Source organism: Bubalus kerabau, chromosome 4, assembly GCF_029407905.1.
Source record: "Bubalus kerabau isolate K-KA32 ecotype Philippines breed swamp buffalo chromosome 4, PCC_UOA_SB_1v2, whole genome shotgun sequence".
Lineage (NCBI taxonomy): Eukaryota > Metazoa > Chordata > Mammalia > Artiodactyla > Bovidae > Bubalus > Bubalus kerabau.
In genome coordinates this window covers 72,269,203-72,293,649 of record NC_073627.1, presented here as the reverse complement: position 1 = coordinate 72,293,649, position 24,447 = coordinate 72,269,203, and the positions used below count along the sequence as shown (strand labels likewise).

Below are 24,447 nucleotides of genomic sequence, written 5' to 3'. Positions count from 1 at the left end.
ACCATGTTTAAATTTTCCATACACTTCACACCACCTTATATTTGTGTTTTTTTCCATTTCCTGAAAATTTGCTCCCTTTCTGAACTTTCCAGGTGTTCTGATTCCTTAAACTCATCTCAGGCATCATCACCTACCAGAGTCTGCCCCCTCCTCATGGCACACCCACTACCAGTCACAGCATGCTCCATCTGGGGGCTGAATTCCTCTCTTCTTGGTTCCCAGATCCCTGCAATTATCCTCAATATTCCTTTCCCACACTTACAGCAATGCATTGTAATTGTGTTTCTCCTCTGTCTGCCCTGGACTGATCTCCCTGAAGACAGAAGTTCTTTGCTACCTTTGTAGCAGTAGCATCTAATTAATGCTTGATAAACAATTCACACTCAGTAAAGGGTTCTTGAAATAAAAGCGACGAAGGCACAAAGGTGGCCAAGCAGACCCACCTGATTAGAACTGCCTGGGAAATCAGAGTAGACTTTTTCTTGAGAGGTGGAAAATAGGTCTTAGAATGTTTAATTTTGATAAAATATTTTATATTTTTAATAGCATAAAATTAAGAGTTTGTTAGTATGAATTTACATTTTAAAAATTTTATATTGGCATATAGTCGATTTACAATGCTATGTTTCAGGTGTACAGCAAAGTGATTCAGTTATACGTATATCCACTCTTTTTTCAGATTCTTTTCCCATATTGGTTATTACAGAATATTGAGTCTAGTTCCTTGTGATATACAGTATATCTTTGTTGATATCTATTTTCTATATAGTAGTGAGCATATGATAATCTCAAACTCTGAATTTATCCCTCCCAGCTTTAGTATCAATGCTTGATTAAACTATTATATATAATTCCTAGCAAAGTTTATTGCTGCATGAATGCCCACAAATAAGTTGGTATCTTCTCAAAAATGGGTACTTATTGTAAAAATGGGTGTTTGTTGTTATTCTAAGTGTTCATCTGATCAATAAAAAAAGTATTATCAGCTTCTCATTGTAAAGAGGTCTGTCAAATTTTATCCATTACTGCTGTTAAAAATGCTTTGCTGCCCTAAAACTCTCTGTTATGGCTGGATTGAACAGAAATCCATTTTATAAGAAAGGTTTTTTCACATAAGCTTACTGATTTCTCTGTTTCACATGGCTTCTCTTTCCTATGGTTCTGTGCCTTTCTTCTTTTCCAAGCAAAACAGAAAATCAAGGACATAATAACTGAATATCCAAAACATCTGGTCCACTTTCACCAGCTTTGCTAATCAGTTAATTTTTTTTATTTTCAATTAGCCATCTCAATCTCCTTACACAGATGTTAAATATTGGTTTTGAACATTTCTTCATCTTTGCAACTTTTGCAGCTTCATCTAAGGCAGAGGTTCTGGAATTTATTTCAAGGTCTGGAAAAAATCATAGACAAGCTCACAAAAGAAATACATGTAGATATACAGATGTACCCATAGATACATATATGCACACAAGGTATACACACACACACACATATATATATATATATATATATATATATAAAATTTGGGGAAGCAAATTAACAGACTTATTTTTAAGACAACTTTTTTCTAACTATTTAAATAAGTGTTTGATTAAAAAAAAGTCTTCATATATGATTTTGCATTAACTTTCTCATAGAACAATAGATATTTATGCCAACTGTCAGAAGATGTATACATTGCCATCGTTAAAAACACCTAATCATTACTTTTTTTTTGGAGATTTTTTTATTGCACTTGCTTTAAAAGTACCATTCAAGTACCAGAGTATTTCTCTAACTTGGGTTTACTTAAAGGTAACTGAAGCATCTGAATGCAGAGTTCCAAAGAATAGCACGGAGAGATAAGAAAGTCTTTGTCAGCGATCAATGCAAAGAAATAGAGAAAAACAATAGAATGGGAAAGACTAGAGATCGCTTCAAGAAAATTAGAGGTACCAAGGGAACATTTCATGCAAAGATGGGCTCGATAAAGGACAGAAATGGTATGGACCTAACAGAAGCAGAAGATATCAAGAAGAGGTGGCAAGAATACACAGAATTGTACAAAAAGAGCTTCACGGCCCGATAATCACAGTGGTGTGATCACTCACCTAGAGACAGACATCCTGGAATGTGAAGTCAAGTGGGCCTTAGAAAGCATCACTATGAACAAAGCTAGCAGAGGTGATGGCATTCCAGTTGAGCTATTTCAAATCCTGAAAGATGATGCTGTGAAAGTGCTGCACTCAATATGCCAGCAAATTTGGAAAACTCAGTAGTAGCCACGGGACTGGAAAAGGTCAGTTTTCATTCCAATCCCAAAGAAAGGCAATGCCAAAGAATGCTCAAACTACTGCACAATTGCACTTATCTCACATGCTAGTAAAGTAATGCTCAAAATTCTCAAAGCCAGGCTTCAGCAATACGTGAACCGTGAGCTTCCAGATGTTCCAACTGGTTTTCAAAAAGGCAGAGGAACCAGAGATCAAATTGCCAACATCTGCTGGATCATGGAAAAAGCAAGAGAGTTCCAGAAAAACATCTATTTCTGCTTTATTGACTATGCCAAAGCCTTTGACTGTGTGGATCACAATAAACAGTGGAAAATTCTGAAATGATGGGAATACCAGATCACCTGACCTGCCTCTTGAGAAACCTATATGCAGGTCAGGAAGCAACAGTTAGAACTGGACATGGAACAACAGACTGGTTCCAAATAGGAAAAGAACTACGTCAAGGCTGTATACTGTCATCCTGCTTATTTAACTTCTATGCAGAGTACATCATGAGAAACTCTGGGCTGGAAGAAGCACAAGCTGGAATCAAGATTTCCAGAAGAAATATCAATAACCTCAGATATGCAGATGACACCACCCTTACGGCAGAAAGTGAAGAGGAACTAAAAAGCCTCTTGATGAAAGTGAGAGAGGAGAGTGAAAAAGTTGGCTTAAAGCTCAACATACAGAAAACTAAGATCATGGCATCTGGTCCCATCACTTCATGGGAAATAGATGGGGAAACAGTGGAAACAGTGTCAGACTGTATTTTTTTGGGCTCCAAAATCACTGCAGATGGTGACTGCAGCCATGAAATTAAAAGACGCTTACTCCTTGGAAGAAAAGTTATGACCAACCTAGATAGCATATTGAAAAGCAGAGACATTACTTTGCCAACAAAGGTCCGTCTAGTCAAGGCTATGGTATTTCCAGTGGTCACGTATAGATGTGAGAGTTGGACTGTGAAGAAAGCTGAGTGCCGAAGAATTGATGCTTTTGAACTATGGTTTTGGAGAAGACTCTTGAGAATCCCTTGGACTGCAAGGAGATCCAACCAGTCCATCCTAGGGGAGATCGGTCATAGGTGTTCATTGGAAGGACTGATGATAAAGCTGAAACTCCAGTACTTTGGCCACCTCATGTGAAGAGTTAACTCAGTAGAAAAGACTCTGATGCTGGGAGGGATTGGGGACAGGAGGAGAAGGGGACGACAGAGGATGAGATGGCTGGATGGCATCATCAACTCAATGGACATGAGTTTGAGTGAACTCCGGGAGTTGGTGATGGACAGGGAGGCCTGGCGTGCAGTGATTCATGGGGTCGCAAAAAGTTGGACATGACTGAGCAACTGAACTGAACTGAACTGAAGAAAATTGAGCTATTAATACTACTGTATAATAATATTTTTCAAAGCACAGTTTGTGTTAAAACCTGGTTAAAAGAACAGAAATGAATATTTTATCTTGCATTAAAAGTTAGATAATGATTCTCCTTTATTATAACCTATATTTAAAACAATTTTGATTGGCTCTCTGAATTTCTAATATATAGAAATTCAAGATATTTATTGTGTAGAAATACAATGTAATAAATGGGAATTGTTATCTTAAGATTTTAAATTCCAAATGAACATTGAGAAATACAAATTTTATAATAAACAACCATACCCATCTTCATGTTCCTTACTCCAAGTACAGAACTAAAATATGAATTCTCAAGTAAGAGAAAAATAAATTTTCTGTCATCTTTCATTATCAGCAACTTCTAAGAGGAAATGACCATCTACTTCAAATGTGCCATCATGCAGAAAGCTAAAATAATTTATAAAATGAGTAATAGAGTACTTGTTCTCAAGTAGCTCATAATTTAACAAAGAAATAGCAAGCAATAAGCATACAGTATAAATATGTATATGCATAAATTCACATAATATAAATACACTAAAAAAGCAACATATATGTTAACGTAGCATCTTGAATAAGAATAGCAACTCACCTCTGACAGAATTAGATCTAATACTCTTATTCGAATAATTTAAAGACTTGATTAATGAAAGCCAAAATAATCTCACACTCATAAAGAAGGCTGAGCACCAAAGAATTGATACTTTCGAACTGTGGTGTTGGAGAAGACTCTTGAGAGCCCCTTGGACTGCAAGGAGATCAAACCAGTCAAAGCTAAAGGAAATCAACCCTGCATATTCATTGGAAGGACAATGTTGAAGCTAAAGCTCCAGTACTTTGGCCACCTGATGCGAAGAGCTGACTCATTGGAAAAGACCCTGATGCTGGGAAAGATTGAAGCAGGAGGAGAAGGGACGGCAGGGGACGAGATGGTTGGATGGCATCATCGACTGGTTGGACATAAGTTTGAGCAAGCTCCAGGAGATAGTGAGGGACAGGGAAGCCTGTTGTGCTGCAGTCCATGGGGTCACAAAGAGTCAGACACAACTGAGTGACTGAAAAACAATGAGACTACAAAACCAGTATCACTGAATACTGATATAATAGCCCAGAAGACCTGAAATCTATATAACAACGGCAGCATATAGATGCAAGAAAAATTGATAAGAACACAATCTAACTTTCTTGTGTTGTCCTTCAGATAAAAACCCAGCGAGGTTTATTGAAATTATTGAAATTTCATGGTGTGCTCTCCAGAGAATTCTTTGCACGTAGGTAAAGCAGTCACATTAGTAATAAGAGTAAGTAGCTAAAAAAAATATATATATATATATTATTCTATGGTATTGTAAATTTCATGAGGTAGAGAAAATATTTTATCTCTATTACCTAGATAGTAGGGTCTCAGTAAATACTGGGTTGGCCAAAAGTTTCATTTGAGGTTTTCTGTAAGATTTTATGAAAAAACCACAATGAATTTTTTGGTCAACCTGATAATACTGAAAGAACAAAATGTTAGGAAGATTAAATATAAAGTAGTGCAATTGGGGAAGGGGATGGCAACCCACTCCAGTGCTCTTGCCTAGAGAATCCCAGGGACGGGGGAGCCTGGTGGGCTGCCGTCTATGGGGTCGCACAGAGTCAGACACGACTGAAATGACTTAGCAGCAGCAGAAGCAATGCAATTGCAAAGAGTCAGACACAACTGAGCGACTGAACTGAACTGAACTGAGTGCAATGCAGGGCTTCCCTAATATCTCAGTTGGTAAAGAACCCACCTGCAATGCAGGAGACCGTGGTTTGATTCCCGGGTCAGGAAGATCCCCTAGAGAAGGGAAGGCTACCCACTCCAGTAGTATTGGGGTTCCCTTGTGGCTCAGCTGGTAAAGAATCCGCCTGCAATATAGGAGACCTGGGTTTGATCTCTGGGTTGGGAAGATCCCCTGGAGAAGGGAACAGCTGCCCACTCCAGTATTCTGGCCTGGAGAATTCCATGGACTGTATAGTCCATGGGGTCGCAAAGAGTCGGACACAACTGAACAACTTTCACTAATATCACTAGTGCAATGCAGGCAGACACAACACATACAAACATTCACTGTGCATAAGCTTATGTGTTAGTAGTTCCAGTCTGATGACCAAAGACAAAGAATCAGATGTGGTAACACTTTGAATCTGTGTACATTCAGAAGCTGAGCTACTTCTGTTCTTCTACCAGGCTTCCCCGGCACCAGTGGTAAAGAACCCGCCTGCCAATACAGGAGACATAAGAGACAATCATTCGATCCCTGGGTCAGGAAGATCCGTTGGGAAAGGAAATGGCAACCCATTCCAGTATTCTCACCTGGAGAATCCCATGGACAGAGAAGCCTGGCGAGTTACAGTCCATAGGATCTCAAAGACTCAAACAGGAATGAAGTGATGTACCACACACATATTCAGAAACAGCTAGAATACATGGCTGTGCCCGGCTCTGAGTCAAAGAGAGTCAGATGCTAATCAAATGACATGATCACAGAGGGTGTGATGAAGGGTGTATTGAATACTTCAAAACTGACAACAGTTGCTGTGATCTCTGATGGGAAAGACTTTAAGGATCTGCTAGAGACTTGAGTCCGTGAAGGATGGAAAGTTAAGGAAACCAACATTTAGTGAGCATCTGTAAAATGCCAGGAAGATCCCTGGAGGAGGAAATGGCAACCCACTCCAGTATTCTTCCCTAGGAAATCCCATGGACAGAGAAGCTACAGTCCATGGGATCACAAAATGTGACTTAGAGACCAAACAATAATAATATAGTATGCTGGATACTTTCCTAGGAATTTTATGATTTCTCATTTTAGCCTCGTAGAAATTCTATGAAGTAGTATTTCTGTGCACATTTCACATATAGGTAAAGTAATTGCCCTAAGAAGGCAAAAAAAAAAAAAGTATTGACCCAGGTGTACGAGGTTCAAGCTATTCCTTCCCATGGGTGAGAGTCAAGCAGGTGATGAGCAGGGTTGGGCCATTGAAAATTTTCCTATGAGTAAAAGGGAGAGGATTAGCAAGAAGGAAATGCAGGATGTGAGTTGAAGAGTGAGTAAGTGAACCTATCAAGCTGGAGACTGAATAAAATCAGGATCTCCCGACAATGTGTATGTGCGTGCCCTTCACCTTATCACCAGAATTAAGTTCCCAAATTGTGTATCTGTTCTCTCATTTACCAAATATTTCCTGAGTATCTTCTCTGAACCATGCATGTACTAGTTATTTGGAAGCATTTTTAAAACTCAGACAAAAAAATTTTTGTTCAGTCTGAAAAACAGAAAATAAACATAGTACATAAATAAATTGCATGGTCTTTTAGAGGCTGCTAGGGCTTAAGAAGGCAATGGCACCCCACTCCAGTACTCCTGCCTGGAAAATCCCGTGGACGGAGGAGCCTGGTGGGCTGCAGTCCATGGGGTCGCTGAGGGTTGGACACGACTGAGTGACTTCACTTTCACTTTTCACTGTCATGCATTGGAGAAGAATGGCAACCCACTCCAGCATTCTTGCCTGGGGAATCCCAGGGACGGGGGAGCCTGGTGGGCTGCCATCTATGGGGTCGCACAGAGTCGGACATGACTGAAGTGACGCAGCAGCAGCAGCAGCAGTGCTTAAGAAAAGAGCATTTTTTTTCAAAGTACAGATTTAATCTTATCATTCTCCTCATTCTAGATATTTGATGATTTTTCTGGAGACAATGGAATAATGTCTTAACCTCTAAGCATGTTTTCTAAGCTCTTTATGATCAACCCAAAGCAATAAATATTTCTCTTTACCCAACCTCTACAAATATCCTGAAAACAAACCATACCAGGAAACTTGATATCTTGACAAAACGTCATACAAAATTTACTCATATAGTTTTTCACACCTGGGATAGTACTAATCTACTTGGAGTTACTGAAATTTCAGTCATTCCTTAAAGACCAATTCAAGTAACCCTTCTTTTTCTTAGTCAACCTAAGTTAGGTTAATCTCTATCTTCTGTTTATATTTATCCATCTCCTCAAATGTACAGTAAATATCTCTGTAAGAGAATTGATAAAAATATGACAAAGTGGTGTAGATTAGATTAAAAGGTCCTTAAAAGCTCCACTTAGGTTTCTAAGTATTTCCCTCCTGCAAAGTCACTTGATATAATTAATAATTATTCCTTTGTGGTCTATAAGACTGCATTTATTTGAAATCTGAGAGCATAAAGTCAAATATATCCCACTGAATAGAATCCAAAAATAAGTATTGGAAAAAGAAGAATATCTATATGTGAAGAAGACTTTTTTTTAAAAAAAAAAGAAGCTTTATATAACACACTGTAAACAAATCACATTATTCTGCAAAGGTGGAGAGATAAGAAATAAGAAAGCTAGAAAATGAGAGAGGGACAGGTTGAATTGGGAGATTGGGACTGAGGTGCTGGAGAAAACTCTTGAGAGTCCCTTTGTATTGCAGGGAGATCAAACCAGTCAGTCCTAAAGGAAATCAACCCTGAATATATATTAGAAGGACTGATGCTGAAGTTCCAATATTTTGACCACCTGATGCAAAGAACTGACTCAATGAAAAAGACCCTGATGCTGGCAAAGATTGAAGGCAGGAGGAGAAGGGGGAAGAAGAGGATGAAATGATTGGATAGCATCACTGACTCAATGAACATGAGTGTGAGCAAGCTCCAGGAGATAGTCAAGGACAGGGAAACTCAGCATACTGCAGTCCATGGGGTAGCAAAGAGTCCACACACTGCCCAACTAGGGCTTTTAGACCAGGGCTTGTTTCCATTTTTGAGAAACCACAACAATGAGAAAGTTTAAAAATAAAGTTGTCTTCTTTACAATATGTTTACATACAACTTCATAGGGCAAGAAAAGTAAAATAAGGTCAAGGGCAGGAGGGAAAAAAGTCAAGAGCAGAGATAATTGAGAATATTTTAAGTAATCAAGTTAGAGGACCCAGCTAATTTATATCACATACAATGCTAATCCTGACTTCTTTTAGTTATAACACGTGCTGAATAAGGGAGCAATGAGAAACAGGACAATTGGGAAAACTCTTCAAGATGAAACTAGATTACTTGGGGGAAGGAGGGGACAGAGTCAAAAGTCCAGAAGACATTAACATTCAATATACTTGAAATATATTCAAAAAAGTGTCGAGATGGGGAAAGGAAAGAAACAAGGAAGGAAAAAAGTGAGCAGAAGAATGGAGAGCGGGAGGCAGAGAGAGGAGGAAGAAGGAAACAAGACTGAAAAAATAACCTTCTTGGTAGTGAAAATTATTTCAGTTTTTTGGGTTTTTCACCATGAATGATATGATTTCACTTTAAAGGTTGATTAGAAAATACAATAAGAGGATACAAAGCATGAGAAATTAAAAAAGCATTTGATGAAGAACTATGAAACTAAGCAGAAGCTCTTTATTAACAGAGAAAATGAAAAAAATTATCATAATAAAAGAAGCAAAGTAAAAGTGCTGTTATATTTCTTGTCTCAAACCAAAGTTAGACATCCAAAGCCAAGCTGCCATGATGCCCATGAGTCCTGCAATAAAGAACATTGACAGATACAAGACTCCCTCATCAATCATTCTACTGCTCTGCCTTTATGTACACAAAGATAAAACAACAACGAATTGGATTTTCTAGGTTATTTAAAGAGATTGTTGTTGTTGTTTAGTCAGTAAAGACTCTGATGCTAGGAAAGATTGAAGGAGGGAGGAAAAGGGGATGACAGAGGATGAGATGGCTGGATGGCATCACCGACTCAAATGACATGAGTTTGAGTGAGCTCTGGGAGTTGGTGATGGACAGGGAGGCCTGGCGTGCTGCAATCCATGGGGTTGCAAAGAGTCAGACACAACTGAGTGACTGAATTGAACTGAACTGTACCAGAATATTCCACCACAAAATTTGCCTCTGTAGCATTTAGATTTTTTGAGCCAGGGCTTCCCTGGTGGCTCAACAGTAAAGAATCTACCCGTAATGCAGGAGACTCAGGTTCTATCACTCGGTCAGGAAGATCCCCTGGAGAAGAGAATGTCTACCCACTCCGGTATTCTTTCCTGGAGAATTCCGTGGACAGAGGAGCCTGACTGTCTACAGTCCATGGGATCACAAAGAGTCAGACATGACTGAACGACTAACACTTTCGCATTTTCACTTATTTTCAGCTAAAAGCCAGTGAGAACCATGAAACTGGGGAAGTGCTCTAAAAATGGGGCACAAGTTTTCCCTGTGTAAAGGAAATTTCCATTTGTAAAGGTATATTGCTTTCCTGTACCAGGAAAAAGACAGCTCAACTCACCAGTAGATTCTGATGGGTCTGGGTTACAAATGCTAAATGATCCTTACTTACCATACTTTTCTTGGGCATCTTCCCATGACTTGTGCTTACTCAGAATTCCCAACCCTCAAAGCCTATTTACTTCCTCTAGCCTAGGATGGTGTACAAATGCAACTTCTGGGACTTCCGTGGCGGTCCAGTGGTTAAAATTTCTCCTTTCAGTGCAGGGGCTGAAGGTTAGATTCCTGGTTGGGGAGCTAAGATCCCTCATGCCTCAGGCCCTCCCACCCAAAAAAGAAACCACCATAAAACAGAAACAATACTATTGCAACATTTTCAATAAAGATTAAAAAAAACACACACCAAACTTCTAACCACTCCTTTGGGTTACTCATCACTGAGTATTCTCACTTGCACATGTGTCACGCACCTTACTAAAATTCTGTTCATGTTTTCTCTTAGCAATCTATTTTTCACCAGTTTAATGTATAGAGTTCCAGATGATGGACCTAAGATGGCAGGTGAAAAACAAAGCCAAAAATGAGAAATTTCACAATTGTGCTGAATTATGTTTAATTCTAAAGTCTAAAAGAGTTCTTATTAGGGATTCTAATTTTAATATGATCTTTAAAATTAAGTCCCATCTAGTGGTCTCATCTAGAAGCCTTCAGAGATATAAAATTCAGTTCCTGACTTAAAAAAAAAAAGTTTATGTCACACTTGACCTTAGAAAGTTACGACAAACTCTGATATAATATATACTTTATTCATGCTATGCTATGCTAAGTCACTTAAGTTGTGTCCGACTCTGTGCGACCCCATAGACGGCAGCCCACCAGGCTCCCCCGTCCCTGGGATTCTCCAGGCAAGAACACTGGAGTGGGTTGCCATTTCCTTCTCCAATGCATGAAAGTGAAAAGTGAAAGGGAAGTCGCTCAGTCGTGTCCGACTCTTAGTGACCCCACGGATTGCAGCCTAACAGGCTCCTCCGTCCATGGGATTTTCCAATCAAGAGTACTGGAGTGGGGTGCCATTGCCTTCTCTGATTTTATTCATAAGACTAGTAATTCTTTGGATAAAACAACTTTTTTTAAAAAAATTGAGTTTTTTCTTATGTGTTTCAAGAGTATTTTATTTACGTATCTGTTTATTTATTTATTTTGGCTGAACTGCTGCATGAGAACCCTAGTTTCTCCACCAAGGATTGAACCCACACTGCCTGCAGTGGAAACACAGAGTCTGAACCACTGGACCACAGGGAAGTCCCAGGGACAGCTTATTATATCAAACAGGCAAACTCATTTTATTAAGTGTGGAACATTTGTTACTGCTCTCAGTAGGTTAGTGAAGTTTAACTACAGAGACTTGTAAGCCACAGCAGAGGCAAACATAAGTGATAACACACTGGGAAAAAAAGGCAGAGTTATTTGTACTTTAGCACCATATCTCAGAATAAAATAAATTACCGACTATAAAAGAGTCAAAACTTAACAAGCTGAATATTTAACTTCTATTTATGGATGATATTTTTGTTTTTATTTTATTTTCCCACCAATTTCCTTTGTCACAGCTGTTTTTTCCTTTGTTTAATTTTAACATACCTCCTAGGAAAATTCTTTACAACATTAAAAAACAGTATACAACATATTCACTCTAAGTGTGCAAAACAGCCACGTTTTCACCTTTCTCCACAGTCCTCTGGATTTCTAAATTTGGAATAAACAGTCATCATAGAACGTAGTTAAATTATTTTTGAAATTATTCTGGCTCTGTTTGTTAAGCAACAGCCAATAAATGCTCTTTTTTTTTTTTTTTTTTTTGGTTTCTAAGTTTGAGTCAGGGATTTCCCTTTACAGTTTTTCAGTGCTGTGGACTCTGCCAGCAAATTCATGAGAACAGTTCAACAAAAAGTTCTTACTTTCCAAACTACTGACTATACGTTAGTCGGGAGGGATAGTAGAAAGAGGCATAGTAGAAAGAGCACAGATTTAGGTTTAAATTCCTTGCTACAAGCCTCTCTTGTGTCTCACTGCCTTTATTTTGAAGTCAGAAAAGTACTGCCTACTTTTCTGTTGTAATGATTAAGTATAATGTACATAAATGTATATAATGTACTCATAGTATAAAAATAATAAGTAACATCTGTTTTTATTGTAAATCTTAAAGCTTAACAAGTTCTATTCTGCTTACCTCCTCACTAAAACAAAACACACTCAAACATACAGACCTACATATATACTATATAGATATATTTTTCTTGGGTCATATTAAAAATTGCAAAATACACGTGTTTATGTTGGCAGAACAAATCACAGTTGATCACATTAGCAATAGTTTCTTATTGGGTGTCAGACATGAAATAGTCACTCTAACTACCACATGACTGCAACAAATAATCTGTATATTTTGAACACAAACAATTGGCTTCCAAATGAGCCATGTGCAGAATAACTCAATTCTGCTGATCACTAAAGGGGAGAGAAAATATTTTTACATCCAGTTCAGAGTTCTACAAATCCGTAACTAGAAAGATTAACTAGACTAGTAGTGTCCGAATAGTAGTGATAAGGACAGATTTAAAACTGTGCTAATTGTAGACAGTATTTGCAAGACTATGAAATACACAGAGGACAAAAAGTGGACTGTCTCTCAGTGGATTGTACAGTTAACCACACAAGCAATTCAGCAAAGTATTTTCCACAAGCTGCACAACAGCTGCCTGTCAAAGACAAAGCCAGATGCTGGTTAAAGATGGTAAAAACATCTTCGATAGTGATAACTCCTGCAGTTGGAGAGACTGCAGAATAAGTTTAGCTCTACTTGGATTGGTGGGGAGGTGACTGGGGATTTTAAAGGAAGAGTGAGGGAGTGGAGTGGGGATAAGCAGAGACCCAAGCAGAGTCAGGGAATTGAAACATTATTAAAAATTGGGTAAGAGGTCAATGTCAAGGCTGCCTTGAGGCCAGCTGTGCCTTCCAGCTAGCACTTATTGAAGTTGAGATCCTGTCTTCCCACAAAGAGCAGACAGGGGCCCCATCCTTCCTGATGATTACATTTCAAAGGAATGGCTTTCAAGTCCTTGAAAAAGACACCTTTGGTTGTAGGGGAGACATATATATATATATATATATATATATATATATACCTCAAAGGGACAGAGGAAGACTTGACTATAGTCAGTTTGTTTGTTTTTGTTAATAAGTGCTCTGGGGGCCTATCCTCAGGTGTGAGCTGGAACAAAGGTAAATTGTTTTGGTGGCCTTAAGCTTTTCCAGACAGGAGCTCCAGGCGGTGCCGGGGGCTAGGACAACCCAGAGACAGTCTTCCGCTTCCAAAAATCATATTTGAGTTTAGTCAAAGAGAGAATTTCTGTCTCAGTTTTCCTAACTATGACACCGCAGCTCCATCTGTTTAAGGACAGACCATTTTGCTAAAGTCCAGTTTTAGAGGGCTTCCCTTCTGGCTCAGTGGTAAAGAACCTGCCTATCAAGCAGGAGATTCAGGACACTGGGGTTCGATCTCTGGGTTGGGAAAATCCTCTGGAGAAGAAAATAGCAACCCACTCCAGTATTGTTGCCTGGGAAATCCCATTGACAGAGGACCCTGATGAACTACATTCCATGGGGTTGCAAAGAGTCAGACACTAAAGTGACTAAACAACAACAGCAACAACCAGTTGTAGATGCTATGTGCACAGCCTGCTTCCCTCTGAACCTCGACACTATCTCACAAACTATCCAACAAATAAATCCAAGCCAGAATTTACAGAATTTATAGAAAGGAATATGCAAGAAAAGATAGGTATAATCACAGTGAAACAAAAACCCTCCGGCCATCCCTGGAAAAACACAAAAACCAAACTATTCACTGCATTGAATAAATTCTTATCTTGTGTAAATTATTTTTCTGCAGCCATGGGGCACCTAGAGTTACACACATGTAACCCTTCATTCAGGAGCCTAACATCCAAGAATGTTTACTAGTAATTTGAAATAGGAAGTGGTGCATGATTGGTGTCTTTTAAGTAGTAGAGATTACTTTTGGCATTGAAGTCCCAGGGAAGATTTGAATAATTCAGCAAGGCTTCATGACAGAGGTTGAGTAAGCCTTGAAGGAATAGTCAGATTTCGGTAGTTAGAGGAAACAGTCCTCTTTGGTCCTCAAAATGAGAAGATCCCATCATCAGGGGAGAGGAAATTGCAAAAATATTTAAAAACCTGTACCCAAGCAGAACCCTAGGGGGACAGACCTCCTCCCCCATATCCTCTGCTGTAGCTCCTCCCTGAAGTACCCACCTAATAGTATCTGATGCGCATTTCCTGAGTTGTTTTACAGATGCTGAAATTCCCACCCAATGGAAGATATTAACCACTTGATGACCATGAGCATGTAGCCCCCAGGCCTATGGGAGCTTAAGGATTGATAATGCTGACCCCCATGACACTGTCTTGTTACCACATCTTCCAACCAATCAGAGAACTGTGCATGAGCTGATCATATACCCTGAAACCCCCTTCCTTCACCTGGCTTTTAAAAATGCTTTGCCATATGGTAATGAATCTGCCTACAATATGGGAGACTCAGGTTTGAACTCTGGATCAGGAAGATTCCCTGGAGAAGGAAATAGCAACCCACTTCAGTATTCTTGTCTGGAGAACTCCATGGACTGAGGAGACTGGTGGCTACAATCCATGGGATTACAAAGGATCAGACACAACTGAGAAACTAACACTTTCACTTTCAGCCTCAATGGGAGGTGAGTATAGGGGAAAATGGATACATGCATGTGTATGGCTGAGTTACTCTGCTGTTCACTTGAAACTATCATAATGTTGCTAATTGGCTACACACCCATACAAAATAAAAAGTTTAAAAAAAAAATGCTTTGCCAAAGTCCATTGGAGGGTTCAGGCTTTTTGAGCACCCAGCTATCCTGGTCTCCTTGTATTCGTACCTGCAATAAATGCTGTACTTTCCTTCATCACAACTTAATGTCAGTACATTGGCTTTACTGTGTGTGGGTGAGCAGACCCAAGTTTTGTTCACACAAACCCACAGATCAAAAGAGAATTTAGGGATTTTCCTCTTCAGTAATAAGTTTTTTTTTGCAATTAACTGTTAAGCACAGTCCTTCCATATGTATTTGGCAACAAAATGAATTCAGGTATTGATCCACTCTCCAAGAGAGGTTTTTATAAAGAGTCAATGTTAAATTGGGAAGGAACAAGGAGTTATCAACTCCCACATCTGACACCTCTTGACTTAGCTCTGTACCACATTACCTTGTTAATATGTTTTACTCCAGGTCCAGTGAAGGGTAATCCTGAGGGAAATAGCGAAAAGATGCTGAAACTTACTAGCTTGGGGAATTTGTTGAAGCCATGAATTGGCATGGGGATACTAGACCCTGGACAATGATTGGGAAGAAGACAGCAAATTCCACATTGGGCTCATCTGGAGTGTTTCATAAAGAATGGAAGTGAAAATTTCTCTTTGTCTGTTGGGCTGATAAGTGTAGAACTTGAGAGAAGCAGAAATTGACAGGTTGTAGAACAATTAGCTTGTAGGTGGTTCATACAACCACACAAGTGGAGCAATCACTCAAAATCTACATCTCTTCTATTATCAAAACAGCAAAACAAGTCAGATTTATTAATAAAAACACTAGATTTTACTATATGTACAGTTGAGGGGTAGAAACCTTCATCAACATAATTTCTACCAATAAGTAGGCCTTTATTAACAAAGATTAAATTAGATAATTATCAAAAAGCATCAGTAGGATAAGTTCAATGCATTATTCAGAATAAAGTCATATTTTAGGGCTCCTATCAAAACATGGTTTTCTTGGCCAATGACCCCTGACATTTTATTGTATATCCTTATTTTAAATCTACAGTTTCTAGTTCACCATTTTCGGAGAAGGCAATGGCACCCCAGTCTAGTACTCTTGCCTGGAAAATCCCATGGATGGAGGAGCCTGGTGGGCTGCAGTCCATGGGGTCGCTAAGAGTCGGACACGACTGAAGTGACTTAGCTGTAGCAGCAGCAGTTCACCATTTTAAGGAAAACGGGTTAGGATCATTCCATAAATATTTACTGAACTGCTACCAGATGCCAGGTAATGGAGGTAAAAAGATGAAAACAAGAGCACCTGAGTGTTATTCTTTGTGTTTTTTTTTTTTTTTAAACTAATTTTATTGAGTGTCTCTTAGTTTCTAGACAGTGTCCTGGCACTGATGTTGCAGTGATAAGAGAAACACAACCTTCAAATGCTTACAGTGTAGTTTTGGTTGTTGAATCAACAGTGGGAAGATGGATGTTTCTTATGTTTGCACATCATTTAGACAATAGTAACAGTTAATTATATTAACTTAAAATTATATATATTATATATAAATATAATAATTTAAAAAACAGTTAATTATGTTTCTTATGGCAGAAAGCAAAGAAGAACTAAAGAGCCTCTTGATGAAAATGAAAGAGGGGAGTGAAAAAGTTGGCTTAAAACTCAACATTCAGAAAACTAAGATCATGGCATCTGGTCCCATCACTTCATGCTAAATAGTTGGGGAAACAGTGAGAGACTTTATTTTTGCTGCTGCTGCTAAGTCTCTTCAGTTGTGTCCGACTCTGTGTGACCCCATAGACAGCAGCCCACCAGGCTCCACCGTCCCTGGGATTCTCCAGGCAAGAACATTGGAGTGGGTTGCCGTTTCCTTCTCCAATGCATGAAAGTGAAAAGTGAAAGTCACTCAGTTGTGTCCGATTCTTTGCGACCCCATGGACTGCAACCTACCAGGCTCCTCTATCCATGGGATTTTCCAGGCAAAAGTACTGGAGTGGGTTGCCATTGCCTTCTCCAATTTTTGAGGGCTCCAAAATTACTGCAGATGGTGATTACAGCTGTGAAATTAAGAGATGCTTGCTCCTTGGAAGAAAAGCTATGACCAACCTAGACAGCATATCAAAAAGCAGAGACGTTACTTTGCCAACAAAGGTCCATCTAGTCAAAGCTATGGTTTTTCCAGTAGTCATGAATGGGTGTGAGAGTAGGACTATAAAGAAAGCTGGGTGCCGAAGAATTGACGCTTTTGAATTGTGGTGTTGGAGAAGACTCTTGAGAGGCCCTTGGACTGCAAGATAAAATCAGTCCATCCTAAAGGAAATCAGTCCTGAGTATGCATTGGGAGGACTGATGCTGAAGCTGAAACTCCAATACTTTGGCCACCTGATGTGAAGAACTGACTCATTGGAAAAGACCTGATGCTGGGAAACATTGAAGGTGAGAGGAGAAGGGGATGACAGAGGATGAGATGGTTGGATGGCATCACTGATTTGATGGACATGAGTTTCAGCAGGCTCTGGGAATTGGTGATGGACAGAGAAGCCTGGTGTGCTGGAGTCCAGGGGTCTCGAAGAGTTGAACATGACTGAGTGACTGAACTGAACTGAACAGTTAATTACGAAACATGACAGTGTTAAACTGCCTTTCTTCCTCAAAGGGCATATTGCTTAATGACTTGAATATTTGTGTCCTCCAAACAGGAGGAGACTGTTGTTATGTCTGCAGTCTATAATGCTGACAAATTCTTAGTAAACAGTCATATCCTCTCAGACAATGTGAAAACCATTCTTTGGTTTGCCTTTGAAAATATCATATTGCAATTCCCAATATTATACTTACAGTCACGTATCACTTGCAACCTAGATTTTCATCTTCCTTGAAATATGAACATTTTTTAAATTTTAATGGTAGCACAAGTTTCTAAATTCTCTTAGGTGGAAGTCTTCCCAGTCTATTTTATGTAAAATCTTGTTATCCTTATATGTGTGATATTTCCTCTTGGATTTTAGTTCCAGTATCAAAGTCTTTTCTGGCCATTCTTTTAATATTTTGTCTGGATATTCATTGAGAAAAACTCGGTATCACTGTTAGAAAATATTTGGTATTTAGTATCTAGTAACCGCGACTTATCTTCTTCCATTTCCTTAAAGCCCAACATTTATTGTTGTTCAGTTGCTAAGACATGTCCGACTTCTTTTGACCCCATGGACTGCAGCACACCAGGATCCTCTGTCCCTCACTATTTCCCCAAGTTTGCTCAGATTCATGTCCATTGAGTCAGTGATGCTATCTAACCATCTCATCCTCTGCTGCCCCCTTCTTCTTTTGCCTTCAATGTTTCCCAGCATCACAGTCTTTTCCAGTGAGTTAACTCTTTCCATCAGGTGGCCTAAGTATTGGAGCTTCAGTTTCAGTCCTTCCAATGAATATTCAGGGTTGATTTCCTTTAGGATTGACTGGTTATGAGGCTCTAATCTCATTCATGAGGGCTCTACCTTATGATTTAATCACCTTGGAGATTAGGAATTCAATTTCCAAATTTTGAGGGGTCACAAACATTCAGACCATAGCAGTACTAAATAGTAAATCCCTTTCGGTCTGCAAACTATAAAGTCAGCTACCATTCTGAGGGATTATTGGGTGACTCTGCTTCATGATTCTTTTTAGAGGGGAGAATTGTCCCTCATCAAGGTGTATTGGAATTTGTTTTCTAATTTTTCAAAATTCTATAAAGATTTATTTCTTTTTCTCTTCATGTCTACAGCACTGGAAAGGTTTGCAAGATTCCTGCTTCACAGGTATTAACTTCATTCAGTGAGGCAAAGTCAAGATTCGTCAGTGGGTTATTCTGATAGAGAGAGAGAGGGATGGCTTGTTTTCTGATACTTGCTGTCTCGTGTGTTCTTGCGGGACTCCTGCCAAATTTCTCCCTTTGCTTTTTCCTCCTTCACCACCGAACTCTGAAGTGCTGCTTCTCCCTTTGGGTTTTACAATTTTCCTCTCTAGAAGTTGTGCTTCAAAGGTCACTTTACATCATGCTTATTTTCTAATTTTATTTTTTTCATGCATGTGTTTACGTCCCTTCCATGTCTGGTCTACCAGGAAATGCCTTCATTTTTTAAATAAAGTAATTGCATTAATTAATTACTTTATTGGCCACATCATACAGTGTGTGGGGTCTAATTCCCTAACAAGGGGTCAAATCTGTAACCACTGGACCTCCAGGGAAGTCCTAGAAACTCCTTCATTTTGTATTTTGATTTTCTTCAGACTCAGAGTGCATTCCTCTTTTTGGTGATGGTTAAGATCAATTCTAGGACCATCCCTTTCTCCCCGGTTTCTTCCCACAGTTTCTTGGCCTGCTTTTTCTTGCCACAAAACTTTAAAGTAGGATAAGCAAAGGACAGACTGTTCACTAGAATTTTACCCTTTTGCATTTAAATTCTCCAGTTATGTTGTGGGATAAGCATTCTCTGTCTTCAAGTTTGAGAAGAGGTAGTTTTTTCAAATCCTTTTATTTTTCTGTGGTATTTGAGGAGGAAGTATTGGAAGACAGGGACCAAAGCAGCAACTGCTGTCTTCAGCTATCCTGAAATTACAGGAACCTTTTATCAACAAATAGTGTTGAAATACTATCCTCTAAGGATAGTAAAATTTAAAAAAAGAATTTACTTCAACTCCACCCTCAGGCATCATACTAAGCAGAAAAATTTAATTTGAGATGGATCATAGCCCTAAGCATAAACGCTAAAGTCACAAATCTGGAGAAAACCATAGGAGAGTGTCTTTTTGACTATGGGTAGGTGAAGATTTCTTAAGTATGACATAAAAAGCAATAACAATCAAGCAAAAATGACTAAAATACTATTAAAATTAAAATATTTTCATCAAAAGATTCTATTAATCAAATGAACAAGCAAGCCACAGAATTTAGTCATAAAACATAGTCATAAAATTCAAAAGTGAAAAAAAAAATTATACTGTAGAACCCCTGTGTTGTGTGTGCTAAATCACTTTAGTCATGTCTGACTCTTTGAGACTCCATGGACCTGTAGCCCGCCAGACTCCTTTTTTCTATGGGATTCTCTAGGCAAGAATACTGGAGTGGGTTGCCATGTCCTACTCCAAGGGATCTTCTGAACCCAGAGATCGAACCCACACCTCCTGCATTGCAGGTGGATTCTTTACCACTGAGCCTTTGGGAAAGCCCATAAAGAACCTCTACCACTCAATAGTTAAAAAGACAAGTAATTCCATTTTATAAGCCTTCTAATAGATATTTCAGAAAGAATTTATGAATGACTAAAAGGCACTTATAAAGGAGTCAAAATTATTAGTTATCAGAGAAATACAAATTAAAACCACAGTGAAATACCACCATGCACCTATGAGATTGGCTAAAGTGGAAATCCTCATGTCTTATGCTGCTGCTGCTGCTAAGTCGCTTCAGTCATGTCCGACTCTGTGCGACCCCATAGATGGCAGCCCACCAGGCTCCGCCATCCCTGGGATTCTCCAGGCAAGAACACTGGAGTGGGTTGCCATTTCCTTCTCCAATGCATGAAAGTGAGAAGTGAAAGTGAAGTCGCTCAGTCGTGTCCGACTCTTAGCGACCCCATGGACTGCAGCCCACCAGGCTCCTCCATCCATGGGATTTTCCAGACAAGAGTACTGGAGTGGGGTGCCATTGCCTTCTCCGACATCTTATGCTATGTTGCAAGCAACCAGAACTTTTATACATGGCTGGTAAGAATATAAAATGATACAATAAACTTGGGGAAAGACCTGGCTCTTTCTTACACAATTAAATATGCACTTAGAGTATGACCCAGCCATTGCATTCCTATATATTTATCCAAGAGAAATGAAACCACACATCCACAAAAACTGTTTGTGGCAGGCTTATTCATAATAGACAAATGCTCTTAACAACCCCAATGTCCATCAACAACATATTGCATCAGCAAATGTTAGTATCTTCATTTAATGGATGGTTTCTCAATGGAGTATTACTCAGCCATTAAAAAGAATACATTTGAATCAGTTCTAATGAGGTGGATGAAACTGGAGCCTATTATACAGAGTGAAGTAAGCCAGAAAGAAAAACACCAATACAGTATACGAATGCATATATATGGAATTTAGAAAGATGGTAACAATAACCCTGTGTACGAGACAGCAAAAGAGACACTGATGTATAGAACAGTCTTATGGACTCTGTGAGAGAGGGAGAGGGTGGGAAGATTTGGGAGAATGGCATTGAAACATGTAAAATATCATGTATGAAACGAAAAAAAAAAAAAAAAGAAAATGAATTGCTTCTACATTCGAAAACATAGAAGACTCTCCAAAATATTATGTTAAGTGAACACTAGATACAAAAGTGTATGTACTGTATGAGTCCAGGGATTTGCAGTTTTAGAGCAGACAAAATTAATTAATGGTATAAACAACAACTGAGACAAACAAACATACCAGTGGTTGCCTCTGTTTGTGAGGAGAGGTGGTAACTCTCCAAGAAGAGGTATGGGAGAATTTTCCAGAAATAGTAACATTCTACCTTGATAAGGTTGTGGTCGCATGGGTATAAGCATTTCTCAAAGCTCATGAAATTGTATCCTTTTACCTTTGGGGTATTGTATACCTTTTTGTATATCTTTACCTTTTACCTTAAAAAATAGGTGGTAACTGACAATAAGTTACAATGTACAGTTTGTATACACTACAATTTCTGTAGTGAATGCAAAACACCCCAAATTACAAATTCTGTGGAAAAAAAATTTTCCATAGAATGGAAATCTCATAGAATGAAACTACTTTAATTATATGTTTGGCTTAGTCTCAAGCATGTTATACAGGCTACAAGCTCTTGTGCTAGCTTGTATTCTATCAAATATGATCATGATAAAGCTGTTTGGAATAATTAAAGAAACGTCAGCAGAGACCACCAAACTTGCTGCAACAAAAATTGTTTTTCCTATAATCTAATCTCATTTCACACTCTCAATTTGTGATTACTAAAAGTCATCAGATGGAGCTGAGAAATTACTCATGAAATTGATTCTTCTTAACCACGCATCTCTCATCCCTGGGAAGAAATCCACTTTAGTTTGGTTGGCACTTGCTTGATACTAAATGCGGTAAACTGCTTCCTGATGAACAAGGGTACAAAACCAAAGCATAATTGGCAGAGAAAGCTGAGAAAGCCCAAAGAAAGGGCCTAAGGCATCTATGTCTTAGATCCACTGGCTGAGCAATTCCAGAAAGGAAGGCGCGGGGCCAGCATCTTGGTCTGAGCAGTCCTATCGTATCATCGCTTCATGAGAACTTGGCATTATATCATGAAAAGGCCAACATCTAAAGTTGGAACTTGTCTTGGTAGGCAACAATGTTCATATACTTTTAAAGATAGAATTGCACTGTCTCCTCTGAATTAACTACTTTTGTTTTCTCATATTAAATATTTAAAAAGATCTGGAATTGTCCAAGGTCTTACCATATTTTAGGGAAGGCAGGCTGGCAGGAAGCAGCTCTTGCATGGGACCAGCATGTGAGTGGAGAGGGTCTTAGGTCTGGTTCCCCAGAAGCACATGCTGAGACCAGGATTCACTTGCAAGGGATTCCTTAAGGAGGGACACTTGGGGGAGATGGGTAGATAAGGAAACGAGGGAAGCAGGTCAGAGTAAAAAGGGGAAGCCAAGCACAGAGGGGACCAGAGGCTTGAGTCCTACCACTGGATAAGCTTTAGCCTGATCCCAGAGACCAACAGGAATGAAAGTGATGGCTAAAAAGGTATTCCAGAGGTGAGGAAGCCAGGCTTTCATAAATTCTCCTACTCAACAGCCACTGTTTACCAGTAGTTGGGGTGAAGAGTAGGAAACTTCCAGGTACTTCTGCTCATAGCATCTGCTGGCAAATCTGCTCCAGAGGCCCCAGAGCAGCTCTCTGAAAGGGGACCCTGGCCACTGAATGCAGATCTCAGGGCATGCCCTCTACCCTCAGAGAAGACCTAAAAGGGTGTCCAAGAAATCTGGGGGAATAGCAACATTGCCCACTAAATCCAGGACGTTTACTACCAAGATTGTCCAGGAAAAAGTGGACAGATTGAGAGATAAATGGTCATCAATTAGCAACTTCTCTTTTGTTTTTAAGCAGTAGTTCCAGCACTTATTCTCCCAGTCCCCGACAAGTATATATTGTTGTCGTTGAGCCACTAAGTCGTGTCCAACTCTATGACCCCATGAAATGTAGCCCACCAGGCTCCTCTGTCCATGGGATTTCCCAGGCAAGAATACTAGAGTGGGTTGCCATTTCCTCATCTAGGGGGATCTTCCTGGACCAGGGATCAAACCATATCTCCTGAATTGGTAGATGGATTCGTTACCACTGAGCCACCAAATATGTACATATTTATTCTAAATATATATATATATATTCTATGTATTTATGTGTGTATATTTTTAGTACAGATAGATCTACTTATTTTCTTTTTAGTGATTAGAAAGTATTCTACAGTATGTATTGATTAAACTTATTTTCTCATTCACCCACCAATGGACATTTCTATTTATCTTTTTTATTGCTTTCTTTAACAAACTGTGTTCAGTAAAGATCTTTTACATGTGTATTGGAAACTGTTTCTGTGTGTGCACAAGAAAAATTGCTAATAATGAGATTGCTAGATCAAAGGAAATATACATTTTATAATAACTATAATATATAAAAAATCTGAGTCACTATCTTGTACCCTTGAGACGAATATAATATTTAAACTAACTCTACTTCAATTTAAAAAATAAAATGCACAGACATAGAAAACAAACTGATGTTTACCAAAGGGGGAAGGGGAAGGGATAAGTGAGGAGTTTGGAATTAATATATACATAGTACTATATATAAGATAGATAAGCAAAAAGGACTTACTGTATAGCACAAGGACCTCTGCTCAATATTCTGTAATAAACCAAATGGGAAAATAATTTGAAAAAGAATAGATACTTGCGTATATATTTATATAATTGAATCACTTTGCTCTACACTTGAAACTAATGTAACACTGTAAATCAACTTTACTCCAATATAAAATAAAACTTTTTTAAAAGGATCTGAAAAAGAATATCTAATATCTGCCTCGGAGAAGGCACTGGCACCCCACTCCAGTACTTTTGCCTGGAAAATCCCATGGACAGAGGAGCCTGGTAGGCTGCAGTCCATGGGATCGCTAAGAGTCGGACACGACTGAGCGACTTCACTTTCACTTCTCACTTTCATGCATTGGAGAAGGAAATGGCAACCCACTCCAGTGTTCTTGCCTGGAGAATCCCAGGGACGGGGGAGCCTGGTGAGCTGCCGTCTATGGGGTCGCACAGAGTCGGACACGACTGAAGTGACTCAGCAACAGCAGCAGCAGCAGCATCTGCCTATATCCTGTGCTTAATTTCTCAGTCATGTCCAACTGTTTGTGACACCGTGGACTGTAGTCTGCCAAGCTCCTCTGTCCGTGGGGATTCTTGCTGGATTCTCCAGCAAGAACACTGGAGTGGGTTGCCATGCCTTCTTCCAGGGGATCATCCCAACCCAGGGATCAAATACAGGTCTCCCCCATTGCAAGTAGATGCTTTACCATCTGAGCC

At 39.2% G+C, this 24,447-nt stretch overlaps 1 long non-coding RNA gene across 1 annotated transcript; it reads right to left on the bottom strand.

The window, feature by feature from the left end:
• Positions 1-1,247: 1,247 nt before the first annotated feature.
• Positions 1,248-6,116, bottom strand: LOC129651810 (uncharacterized). Its single transcript, XR_008714327.1, has 2 exons — positions 6,006-6,116; positions 1,248-1,393 (listed from the first exon to the last, which is right to left on the bottom strand). It is a non-coding gene; the product is annotated as an uncharacterized LOC129651810 (long non-coding RNA).
• Positions 6,117-24,447: the final 18,331 nt, after the last annotated feature.